Raw genomic sequence first — 12,560 nt, 5'->3', positions numbered from 1 at the left:
AGGTAAGTAAACGTATAAATGATGTAAAAAATTCATTGAATTGTTCATCAGATAGGAGGTAAACCCCCACTCTGGGCCAGGCGCTAGCTCATGACTGGGTATAGAAAGGAATGGCAGGGGTCCTGGAGGAGCTTCCAAATTACTTGGCAGGAAGAGGCTGGCCTATTATCAGGTAAGGGAAGTAAACCAAGGGTGTAAATGGAAAGGAGGGCTGCAGCGGAAAATCAGAAACTTCAAAAATAAGAAGCTCATGCTCTTACTTGTTTGCTGCCTTTCTGGGCAAACTGGATGATTTGACACTAATTGGATACTGGTGTGGGCCAGAAGGCAGAACGAAACTCTCCTGATCACAGTATTTGGGTATGTTCGTCCCACCTTGAACTCTGGACTAAATTCTTCCCATCTACCTACCTACCTACCTACCTACCTATCATCTACCTGTCTCTATATCTATATATTTATATGTTCTATATGTATATTTACATAAATATACATAAAATAGTCCCTTGTGGCTATACTAATAAAGATGAACAAAGAGCTAGTAAATGATAGAGAAAGGGAGGAAGAAATATTTCCCACATTTTTGTCTTTGGAGAGTAATTCTAAACCCGAAGGTGGGAAGGATGATTTTAGTTTTGAACCTGTGGCATCTGAGTTCCTGTGGATCGTACAAGTACAGAGGAGGGTGCAGAGGGGAAAGATGTCGTAAAGGCACTGTCGCAGGAACTGACGACATGTGGGAGAGGGCAGAAGGTTTTGAGCATGGTGGGGGAACACATCAGAACCACAGTCCAAAAATGTGTGGCTGTTACTCCAGACACCTTAACCAAACAGATGAACAGCGAAACCAAAGCAGCAGCAGAGGCAGACCTTGGGGAGAATAAAGTCATGTTTATGAGTCAAGAAGCAGAAAGCAAAACAGAGCTGGGTCCACTTTGTGAGACCCATGTGGTTGCTTGGAAGGAGAGGTGAATTACTATTCTGAAGGACTAAGTGAGAGCAGTGGAGACAGAAGACGATGGCCTTCATTTCTAGCAGCCAGACAGTCAGGCTCCTGCTTTGCCAGAGAGGACCAGGTTCCTCCATGACACACAGCCCCTGTTGCCTACCCCCAGGAAGGACACGCTCTCTTGGTTTTCCCCTCTTTTCCCTGCAGCAACCTAAATCAATCACCCTTCCCCCACTCCCATATGAAGACTTCAGCCACATGTCATTTATATTTGCCATCCATGTGACTTTCTCTGTGTGTACACATCGATAGTTCGATTTCACAGCCCCTTTTCTGATTTCATGGCCTCCATAAATATTCCTGCCACTATTATTGTCTGTAACTCTGGCTGCATATTTTCCAATAAAGCAGTATGCACAAGAATGCATCTTCTTTGCTGGTATACATTTTATTGAATGGTGCACTCCTGGCGCTTTGGTAGGGGAACTTCCGATGTGAGTGTGAGAAGACGAATTCACAAAGAAGCCCCAGTAAAGAGGATAAACAGCAGGCTGTGTACCCAAGGTTTCATGGGAAATTGGATGAGGGAGTGGTTCTTTCCACCGTGAAGAGTGGGCACCTTGGCTACTCTTCAAAATCACCAGGTGAACAAGGGCAGAAGCTCCCTCCAAGCAAAGGACACGGCATGGGCTGATTTATTTTTTTGGCTACTATGTCAAAACACATTGGCACAAGGAGTAGAAAACCTGGACCCAACCAGCTTAAATGCAGGGAGATCTGTTATCTCACAGAGCAGGCTGTCCGTGGGCAGGCAGGGGTCCAGGCAGGGTCCATTGGGGCTCTGTCCCCACTGCACTGTGGCCCTGTCTTCCTTTGTGGGTTTTGCTTCAGCAGCAGTTCCAGATGTCACGGGCAGGCATGCCCATGACCAGGAGAAGAGAAGGGACTGTCTATTCCTTGTGCCACCTTTTAGCATCCAGGGAACAGTTCGCTTAAGTACCCCAATAATTTCTCATCTTACTGGCCTGAATAGGGTCATGTGCCTGCCTCTAAACCAGCCACCTTTAAGGAGTACGAGAGTGGTCTTTAGACTCCTTGGGATTTGCCCCCTGAGTGATTATGTTTCTGAGAGAGTCCCGTGAACAAAATCAGCACTCCATCGCTGAAGAGGAGGGGAGCAGGGTTTAAGTGGGCAGCCAGCAGTGTCTGCTATAGCCACTCTGCATATGGTACTTTCCATTTTATTCTTTTAAATCCTCACCTGAGGATATGCCTTTTGATTTTGGAGAGAGAGGAAGGAGGAGAGAGACAGATAGACGGACAAACAGACATTGGTGTGAGAGAGAAATGTCAATTGGTTGCCCCCCAACAGAACCCGCACCTGGGCACGCATCCTGACTGAGGATGGAGGCCCTGATTTGTTGGTGCATGGGATGAAACTCCCGCCATCTGAGCCACCCAGCCGGGGCATAGAATCCTTTTTATTTTAAATGAGAAAGAACAAAAATGAAAATGAAATGTGCTAGTAGAATAGGACTGGGCTCAGGAAGATGATTTTCTGGGCAAGAGACTTAGGTTATGGACAGAGTGACACAGTTACTACACAGTTGAAATAAAAACCAACCCAGGAGATTTCAAGAGCTGACTGCCTGTGGGTGAACAGCTGCAGAAATATCCAAATCTCTCCCACGTAGCCATGACACGTGTCCAGTGTGACTGTGCCCTGCCACGTCAGGTCGCTGCTCACTCCAGAACGTGTGCAGGGTTGGAGATGGCGGTCACCTGTTTCTGCACTGTGAGAAGTTTTAAAGGGCTGGCAGCAACTAGAGTCACTTATTGGAAACATATCCTTGTAAAAGGTAAGGCATCATTGGCAGGAAACTCTTGCATACGCACTTACACAGAGAGCTAATCACTTATTTTTCATGCATTTACACCATTTTTCGTTTTTAGGAAAAATCACATCAATAAATCAATAAGTAATTAAAATTTAAGCATCCAGTCTGGATGCTTAACAGTATATGGAACCCTATAATCCAACTCCTTGTCTTTGACTGGCTTTCCATTTTTAAACACAAACCTATGAGAGACAAAACTTCATTTCTGTTGCAGGAAAATGAGCAGATTTGGGGCTGCTCATGGGTGATTTCCAGAGATTAAGCAAGAGGAATGCTTTGTTGAGTTACCTGCAAATAGTAACTACTGTGACCGTATCCATGGCTGAAGTCCCATTGTGTTTGCACTGAAGCTGGGACTGATGGAGACACTGAAGTAGGCGGCCACATTCACCCAGAGACAAGCCAATGTGAAGGTGTGAAACCAGGTGCAGGAGCAAAGGACCCAGGAGACAGCTGTAGCAGCAGTCTGTTCCCTGAAGTCACTGCGGAACCTCGGAGTATCGGAGTATCAAGCACAGTCCTAGTGGGTGGGCTGGGACTGGAGTGAGTTGCTGTGGGAAAGAGCCATTCTCTTAAAGAGAGGCGGGCAGCTTAGGATGTGGGTGGGCCCCAACACTGGGCTCAGAAAACTTGTCTAATGGGTAGCTCTCTAACCACAGCCTCCGAATAACCCGTTGTGTTTGCAAGACAAGACAGCCTCTTATTTATTTTGTCACTCTAATTGCCTTCAACACTGGTTCAAGACTTCCTTGGAAGAGACTTTGAAAGGGCAAATTCCAGGTCTCTGCTCCTGGGAAGGTTAAATGATAGTCATGCAACGCTGGTTGATTTTCTCCCACACGGAGGCTCTTTGGAGTCAAGGTGCCGTCCTTTCTCCTCGTTTTCTGAATGATGGGGGCCCATCTTCAGTAAACAAGTCCCTGATGCAGCTAGAAACCCTTCAGTCCTACACACCATCCTTTTCCTACAGCAACATTCCAAAGGGATTCTACTGATGTTATTTAGTTATTTCTACGGTATTTGCTTAAAGAAGATGAAACGATCTCAATGAGTTTCTTTAGTGGGATGGGGGTGGGGTTGTATAAAAAAAAAAAAGAAAAGAGAAGGCCAGGGAGTCTTTGTTATCTGGGTTTTATGTGTGGAGTCTCCACAGATTTGCCAGGTTTTAGAGATTGTAAATTCACAGCCGCACGAACATACTTGTTACTAAATCGACCACTTGGAAAAATCAGTCCCCATTCAAAAATCAGCCCTCACTTACCGCTAGCGTCTTTGTCGACATCAGGACAAGTCTCTCATTGATTCTTGTAAAATACGTTCTTACAAATATACTTTGTAAGTTGATTATAAAGTAAATTTTCAAATTTTCCAGAACATGGAAGATTTTATAAAGTTAAAAAAAAAAAGGCCTGTTGAAGAACTCCCAAATCACAAGCAGAATTACCAACAAACAGTGATGTGGCAGGAACATAACAAGGCATTATTTGAGAAAGAAGAAACCCTTAAGGACAATGAGGCCTAGCCATTACAGGAGAGAGTGCCGCACATACCGAAGGGATGGGGAATTTTTTTTTTTGAAATGTATCTGTGGAACTCTTTTTTAAAAAAGATTTTATTTATTTATTTTTAGAGAGGGAAAGGAGGGAGAAAGAGAGAGAGAGAGAAACATCAATGTGTGGTTGCTGGGGATCATGGCCTGCAACCTAGGCATGTGCCCTGACTGGGAATCGAACCCACGGCACTTTGGTTCACAGCCCGTGCTCAATCCACTGAGCTATGCCAGCCAGGGCGGTATGGGGAAGATTGGTACAATCTTTGAATTTGCAAAAATAACCCACTTCATGGTTATGCTAGCAAAGTCAAACTTCAAGTGAAAGATATGTCGTGAAATCATGCAGTTTTGTGGGAAAAAATCAAACCACAGGGGAAAGCCAAATGTGACAATTCATTCTTCATTTTAAGAATCAGTGCGTTTATAAACTATTTTTTCAAATTTAAGTGACATACACTTATTTTCATAGTTTTTCATTATAAAATCTAAGCCAAAATATTTCAAAAGAAATTCTCGTTCCCATTTTAAGAGCCTCCGCTGTAAATGGCCCTGTTCAGGGATCCGTTATGTTCAACGAGACAGAGCTCCTGTGAATGTTCTCTTTCCACTGGGCCCCGCGCTGGCTCACGTGAGACTACAAGAGGCCGGCAGAAAGCATGTCTGGTTTGGAAGCACAACTGTGTCCTCGTGGTGGTTTTAAAATATGTCCACAAATGTTTGAATACTTCTCGTTTCGAAAGGCAGACTTTCATTTCTCCCTGCTTGAATGTGGGTGGGTTCATGTGTTGCTTCTAATAAACAATAAGACAGAAGTGATGATGGGTATACTGGGTTGACTATGTCTCCTTCCAAAAAGAAAATTCATGTCCACCCAGAACCTCAGAAGGGGACCCTATGTGGAAATAGGGACTGTCAGATGTAGTTAGTTAAGATGAGGTCATTGTGGATTGGGGTGGGTCCTAATCCAATGACCGGTGTCCTTATACGAAAACAGAGGGAAGAGAGCTGTGTTCAGCTGGAGGCAGAGGCTGGAGTGGTGCATCTGTAAGCCATGGAACACCAAGGGTTGCTGGCTGCTACCAAATGCGAGGAAGAGGCAAGGAAGGAGGCCTCCCCTGGAGTCTTCGGAGAGAGCATGACCCTGCTGACACCTTGACTGTGAACTTCTTGCCTCCTAAAGTGGGACAGAATAATTTTCTATCGTTTCAGGCATCCAGTTTGTGGTACTCTGTTACACCATGACAGCTCTAGGAGACTACACAGGGAGGATTTTAGAGACTGCACTATAAAAGGCACTGCAGCTTCCTCTTTGCTCATTTGCTCTTGGAGCTCTCACTCGAGGGGACGTTAGCTGCCATGGCACGAAGATACCTGAGCAGCCTACAGAGAGGTCCCCATGGTGAAAACTGAGGCCTCCTGCCCATGGCCATGAGAGTGAGTGTTCTTGAACGTGGAACTTCCAGCCCCAGTCAAGCCTCTGAATGACTACAGCCCCAGTCAACCTCTTGAGAAACCCTGCACCTAAACCCCGCTGAAGCTGCTTCCAAATTTCTCACCCATAGAAACCGTGTGATAATAAATATTCACTGTTTCAACCTACTGAGCCTTGCCGTGGTTTTTTTAGTGCAGCAACAAACAACAAATACTTTTGTTCCCTCAGATCTAATTTCTCCACCTCCAAAGTTCCTGAAGATCCAACTATAATCGAAACGCATTTAGAACCGAACAGAGATTTCTTCTTCCAAGACTATTAAAATTCTCCATAGCTTCATTTCCATGGCTTGTGCGCCTCCCATTTCTGACAGATTCCAACGTGAGCTTCTGGTCTTCCATTGAACTCCCTCCCTCACAAAGCCCTGTCATCTCTGAGATGTAAAGATTCTACATAAAGGGCAGTTGCCATTATCATAAATGAGATTTATTAGTTTCATTACCTTAGATATTTCAAAAATGATCTGAAGCTTCTCCTACCCTTTTGGAAAATGCCCTTGGGTGCAGGTTCCAGTATTGGCATTCTAGTTAGTGAGCTTCAGAGGATGTTCAAAGGGTGCACGTGTGTAGCAAACAGCTGGTCTTTGGTTGCCCCGATTCCTCGGCAAGACCCATGAAGGCAGCCTCGCTTTACCAGCGAGCAGACAAAGGAGGGAGGGGGTGTCTGAGAATGGAGCAGACAGCAAACCACTGCCACAAGAAAGTGGCACCAAGAGTCAGGCGTTGGTCATTGCCTGACTTAATAGCTTTGTCCGGGGCCTGCTGTGCCCTGAGCACAGGATGTGAGGTCCTAGGCAGAGTAAGAAGAATGAGGTAAGGGCTCATCATTGTCCATCAGGTAGAGGAACCCATAAAAAGATCATAACGTGCCGTACGGTAAGGGCAATAATGGAAATATGCACAAAGTTCAACAGGAACCAGGAGGAGATGAGGTGAGCTTGCCGAATGTTGTCTTCAGGGTTTTTTAAATTTTTTCCATTCTAGAACCTGTTTGCCTGCAGGTGTGTTTGCCATCGGAATTTACATGGGAACCACTTTTAAGGGGATAACTGCAGCCATTCCATGCTGGAGGAGGAGAAGCAGAGGAGAAACAAATCCACCCACAGTCTGGGTGCAGTACCACAGGTTCCCACCCCTGGGGAGAATGGACGGGCTCCCAGGAGGCCTGAGAGTGAGAACCCTGCCGGAGTTCTATCTCCAGAGGACGTCTCTGCATAGTAATCTCTCAACGGTCCTGAACGGCAGTAAAAAGGACGTTTACTCTTTACTACAGCTGATTTGGACTTTTGATAAAATATGGCAAAAGGCAGAATTTCAAGCCTTTGAAGCAAATCATAGAGTTCTAACACTGGTGAACTTGCTGTTCCAGCCCAGGCCTGGTTTGTACCTGTGCCTGGTAGATACGTTAAAAACAAAGGAAGAAGGGGTATAGTTGTTCTGTATTTTGTGACCACTCCATAAAAATGGTTAGGAAGCCAATGACTGATGTGGATCAATGCATCATGAGGATATTTTAAGTCCAAATAAATTTTAATGGAATATTTTGGAATGCAGTTAATTAGATGTGCTCATAATTGCCTGTTGGAGGAGGCAGATCAGTTGATTGTGAAAGAGCACGGGCTGTGCCGTGTTATATAATAAACCTGGGGCTGTTCTGTGAGACTCTGGGTGTCATGCAAGGACTCCGTGCAGCTCATCACAGGTTTACTTTAAATGCAAGGTACCAAGAAGAGGAAATTCCGAGTCTCAAATCAGCTGTACTGTACCAGCCCTTCCCTCCTTAATCTGGGGCTTCAAATAATTTTGCAAGTAGATAAAATTCTTAACCCATCTAAGAAACACAGGACTGGACAACTAATACAGCAATCTTTTCGCTCTCGGGGAAATCTCTGCAAATGATGCAGTCTGTTTCCTAAGGACCCGCCGCCTTTCTGTGAGTTGAAAGTTTGTCTTACGGCGGGAGTGGCACAGCTCCCAATGAGCTGAGGGTAGTGAATGACTTCTGGATATTTGGAGACATGCAGAACACCCAAATCCTTGTATGTCTGTCATTGTGGTGCAGCCTAGTGTAGTCCCCCCAACCTTCTTTTCAATGTCATGGTCACTTGGGATATGATGGCAATGTATTTTGATCCCATTCTAAGAAGCACCATTTTTTTTTTTGCCTTATAAAAATCTCTGAAGTTGGTATGTGTCTTCCATTTGTTAGCCTCATTCAGTTGCTGTCATCTTGTTGGCAGCAGCGACATGGCACGTAACATCATGTGCTTCTTATAAGGGCTGGGATCTGGGAGTCAATGAAATATGGTGTTTGTAAAGCACGTTGGGGTACATGCATGAGGTTGCTTGGTGAGGGGCAGCCAGCCAGTCTGGGGGCTCCTGTATCCTGGTCACACCTGGGATTCATTTGTGACACTCTAGGAAGGCAGGGTTGCCTCCTCCAGTCCCAGTAAAATAGCGGTCATCACAGCACCTGCCTGATGACAGGCTTTCATGGGCGGCCTGTGAGTTTATGTCCATAAAGACCATTCCTGTGACGTGACAGCAAAGACTCTTAGTCATTGCTGCTGGTTCCACAGGGCCAGGGCTGGGGGTGGCAAGGGAGGCCTTCACCTGGGTTGTGAACCTTAGGGGCGTCAAAATCTCAGGGATCAAGATGAATCATATTTCCATGCCATACATTTAAGAAGTCAAAATTAATGATGAAATAATCCAGGATAACAGAAATAAAAATTTTAAACAAAGAGAGGGTCTGGCTGTGTTTCACCCGGATGACATACCTTCTTGCCTTGACCTCTCTCTGTCCTGTGGGATGCTGTCTTGATTTTTTTAAAAAAAATATTGCATTAAAATATTATATCTCTTGATTTCTCAGTTTTGGGGTGTCCCCTTAAATTTTGCACCTGAGGCCAGTGCCTCACTTTCTCCACCCCAGTCCCGACTCTGGTTATGTTTCTGACGCTGGACTGATCGTTTCTGATCGTACCTGATGGCAACTCTCCCTGCACACCTGCACTCATTCAGCCAGCCCCTGTCTGCGCCAGGTGCCGTGCCCGGCTGTGGGCGTACAGTGATGAGACGCACCACTGGCCTGCGGAGAACACGGACACACAGGCAGATGTGCCCTATATGGTGCTCAGGGGTGTTGTAGACACATCCATTCACTGAGTCATTCTGCAATGTTCAGTGAGCACCTTCTCTGTCTGTGCCAGGCACACGGTGTGTACCAGGTACAGTAGGGAGCTCAGAATGAAATGGTCCTTTCTATATGGGTTAGTATTTCCTAGCGAAAACACTCATTGGCAGTGGCCTGCCAGGAGGGAACAGTGAGAAGTCCTTTTGGATTTCCGAAATTTCTGCGGCTACTTCTAAAGCAATACCTAGCACAATGCCTACCACTCAAGACACACTCAATAATACATGTTTGTAAAATGAATATTCAAACGGATAGATTTCTATAAGGTGACGGACTTACACTCTGCCCACCAGCAATCCCCTTGTTTTCCCCGGATGCTGGGCGTGGTGCAACAGAGGAATCCGGCTTTGCAGTCGGCAGATCTGAGCTTTAAACTGGGCTCCCCTACTTCTTATTTGTGTGACATTGGTCAATTTGCTTGATCTTTCTGAAACTATCTCCTTGACTAAGGTTAACAGCACCAAAGTGGCAGGTCTCTAGTGCGATCAGGCATCTATCTGCAAAGCGATGCGCGTCTGACTCAGAGCAGGTTCTCAGTAGATGTCTGTTTCTGTCCTCCCCACTTTGTTTGGAAACTTGATGGAGGTGCGGGTCAGAAAGCCTGAGCTGACCCCAGGCAAAGAACACCATTTGGGGAGGGAGCCATGAGATTTTGTGGCTGCTTTCGTGCCAAGGGCTCTGACCACACAAGGAATGGAATCAGTCTGTTTCTTTGCATCAATACCTTATCAGCAAGTTGGATAGGGGTTGTGAATAATTCAAGTCCATTTCCACAAGACAGCCACAAATGGATTGGCTTCTCCAGGAGAGATGCCAGATGGGGGTTCTGAAGAAATGGGGGCCTGGAGACCTGCTTCCATGACAGGAGAAACATGTGTTTTGAGCAGGGAAGTCCTGAGTGCCACCGCAGGGATGCAAATGGGGGCTGTGTCACGAAAACAACAGTTAAACCATAAAATGTCACTTCGTATGTAATTTAAGAGAGATCTATGAGAAATACACTTTAGAAAACTGCACACATATATCAGTGGATTACAGGTGCCTGGCAAAACATTTCTACGAAAATATGCAGCACAGTGCATGTATAAATCTGTCTTGAGCTTTATGGTTCCATATACAAAGTTATAATGTATATAAAATAGAGGAACACGGAGAACCAGCTCATTGCTTTAACCCACGGGGGTCGAATGGACTTGGAATAATCCATCAAGTTACAGAGCTTCACACAAGTACAATCACCATCTCGGAAGGATCCAAGTGGCAAGGGCAGGTCTGGTTGCATTCATTTTACAGGATGGCAGGTGGGTGGGGAACAGACTAAGATTTCTTGATCACTTGCAAAGGCCCAAGTCTCTATTAAGCACATGACATCCATTATTATCTGACTTCAGCCCCTCCCTCCCACCACTACCCCCAAATTCTATCAACAGGTACCACTGTCCCCATTTCACAGATGGGAGAACTGACACCCAGAGGTTGAGTCACATAAGCAAGGACACAAAGGTGGCAGACACCACACCAGAAGGAAGCCTCATGCAGGCAAGGATCTTGCACACCACTGTACTCTCAGCTCTCAGAGCAGGGCCTGACACATAGTAAGTGCTCAATAAATATTTGTTGAGCAAGTGAGTGGAGATGGAAAACCCAGGTTCAGCCGACTGCCTGGCATTCCTCTCATAGGGTCTTCGCAGTGATGAGAGGATGAACGGGGCCGCTCTTGTGCTCAGAGGAGGGGGCCTGGAGGTGCAACAAGAGCTGCAGCCTCTGGGAGGGCAGGTAACAGCAACCTCGTGGAAAACCCCGCCGTTTTAGGAGCATGCTGCCTCTTCTCCCCAGTGCCTGCCCCGCCAGGGTCAGGCCCCAGTCGTTTCTCTAGGCTAAGCTCTACCAAATGCCCCTGCTCTGTGCTCCCATGGTAGCCCAGGGGAGCAGAGTGGAGGTGGCACTGAATCTAGAATAAGCACGATGCTCACAGGCACCAATCCCAAGCTTCGGCATTGCCACTTACTAGAGGTAAGACCTTGGAGGTGACACCTGAACCCTCCAAACCTCAATGCCTCGTCTCTGAAAATAGTATATTAACACGCATCTTGTGGTGGACACAGCGTCACAGACTGTACACCACACAAGGACATACCCTGTCACCCTCAGGGTGAATGGCGGCCCTGGGGCTGTGCGCAGCAGTCCTGCCGCTGGATGAAGCACAGGGGAAAGAAGCCACGAACGGAGCCAGAAACACCCGAGTCAGATCCGCTCTGCCATGTGCAGGCTGTGCTGTGCGATCTTGCCTCAGTTTCCACACCAGTAAGTGCGAACAAAAGGAACAGGTATCTGACAGGGTTGTTTTGAGGATGAATGAACTGACACGCAAAGCACTTGGAAGGCATGTAGTAAGTGCTCGAGAAATATTTTATTGCTACTTTGCTATTTTTATTCTGTATTAAACCAACCTATTGTAGGGCAAGTTTTCCTTACTAGATCGGAAACTTCTAGAAGGCAAGGATTGCATGCACTTATCTTACCACCACCTTCTTTCAGTGCGGGGCAAATAGCGGGCTCTTGATAAATAGTTGTTGAACTAAACTGAGCCGGCAGTTGACAAATTACATTCTGGATCTCTTTGATGATGTCTCACCATGAACCGCACTCTTCTGCTTCACAGGCTGGAAAAACTGAGCCAAACCCCTCTTTGTCTTGGTTGAAAGGTTTAGATATTAACTAACCTTCAGATTTCACTAGACTTCCCTTCCCCACCCTTAGTCTGAACTCCAGTCCCCTTATTTTAAAATACATTAACAAAGAGCTTTCTCTCCTTCTGTTAGCCAGAAATCCACACATAATAAAGGCTCCTGTTTTAAAAGACTTTTTAATTGCGGTTCTCCTTTGGGTCATACGATTAAGTGGAAGAAATATGCAGGCTACACTGTGTTCCCAGGACCCAGTGCAACACAGCCTTTAAACCTGCTGGGGTCAGAGTCAGGATCAAGGTCATGGGCTAGCGTGCTTGCCTATGTTTGCAAGACAGGATGGGGAGGGGTGGGCCCTCAGTCCAGCTCCACTCCAGTGGATTTCAGCTTCACTGATCTAGAGGGTTGCAGATCAGGTTTGTCCATGGTCTGCCCACTATAGTGGTGACAAGAGGTGACTGATTGTCCCAAGAAATTTCAGACACAAAACCCCTATTATTTTCTCAATTATTTAGAAATTTGGGTAACAATTTTTAAGTAGTAGGTACCATCTATAGTAGCATTACAGTACTGGGCATTTGCTTATATTTTATTTCATGTAGTCCTCACAGAAACTAAGGTAGGGATAATGAACTTCCAGACCGTGGACTCAGAGAGGTTAAGTAAGTTGCGCAAAGTCACACAGCTGCCATTCAAATGCAGGTCTGAATCTAAATGCTGAGGGCAGGGTTAAGCATGGGGGCTGTGCAGTCAGAAGGATCTAGATTTAAATTCTAGGTTTGCCTCT

The 12,560-nt window shown here is 46.0% G+C and overlaps 1 protein-coding gene across 3 annotated transcripts in view; it reads right to left on the bottom strand.

The window, feature by feature from the left end:
* Positions 1 to 12,560, bottom strand: part of CA10 (carbonic anhydrase 10) — a 454,702-nt gene that overhangs the window by 192,643 nt on the left and 249,499 nt on the right. The window lies entirely within an intron of this gene.

This window comes from Phyllostomus hastatus, unplaced genomic scaffold, assembly GCF_019186645.2.
Source record: "Phyllostomus hastatus isolate PE091 unplaced genomic scaffold, TTU_PhHast_1.1 phas_contig_210, whole genome shotgun sequence".
Taxonomy (NCBI): Eukaryota; Metazoa; Chordata; class Mammalia; order Chiroptera; family Phyllostomidae; genus Phyllostomus; species Phyllostomus hastatus.
Note: the sequence above shows the minus strand (reverse complement) of the source record. Positions and strands in the feature narration are given on the sequence as shown.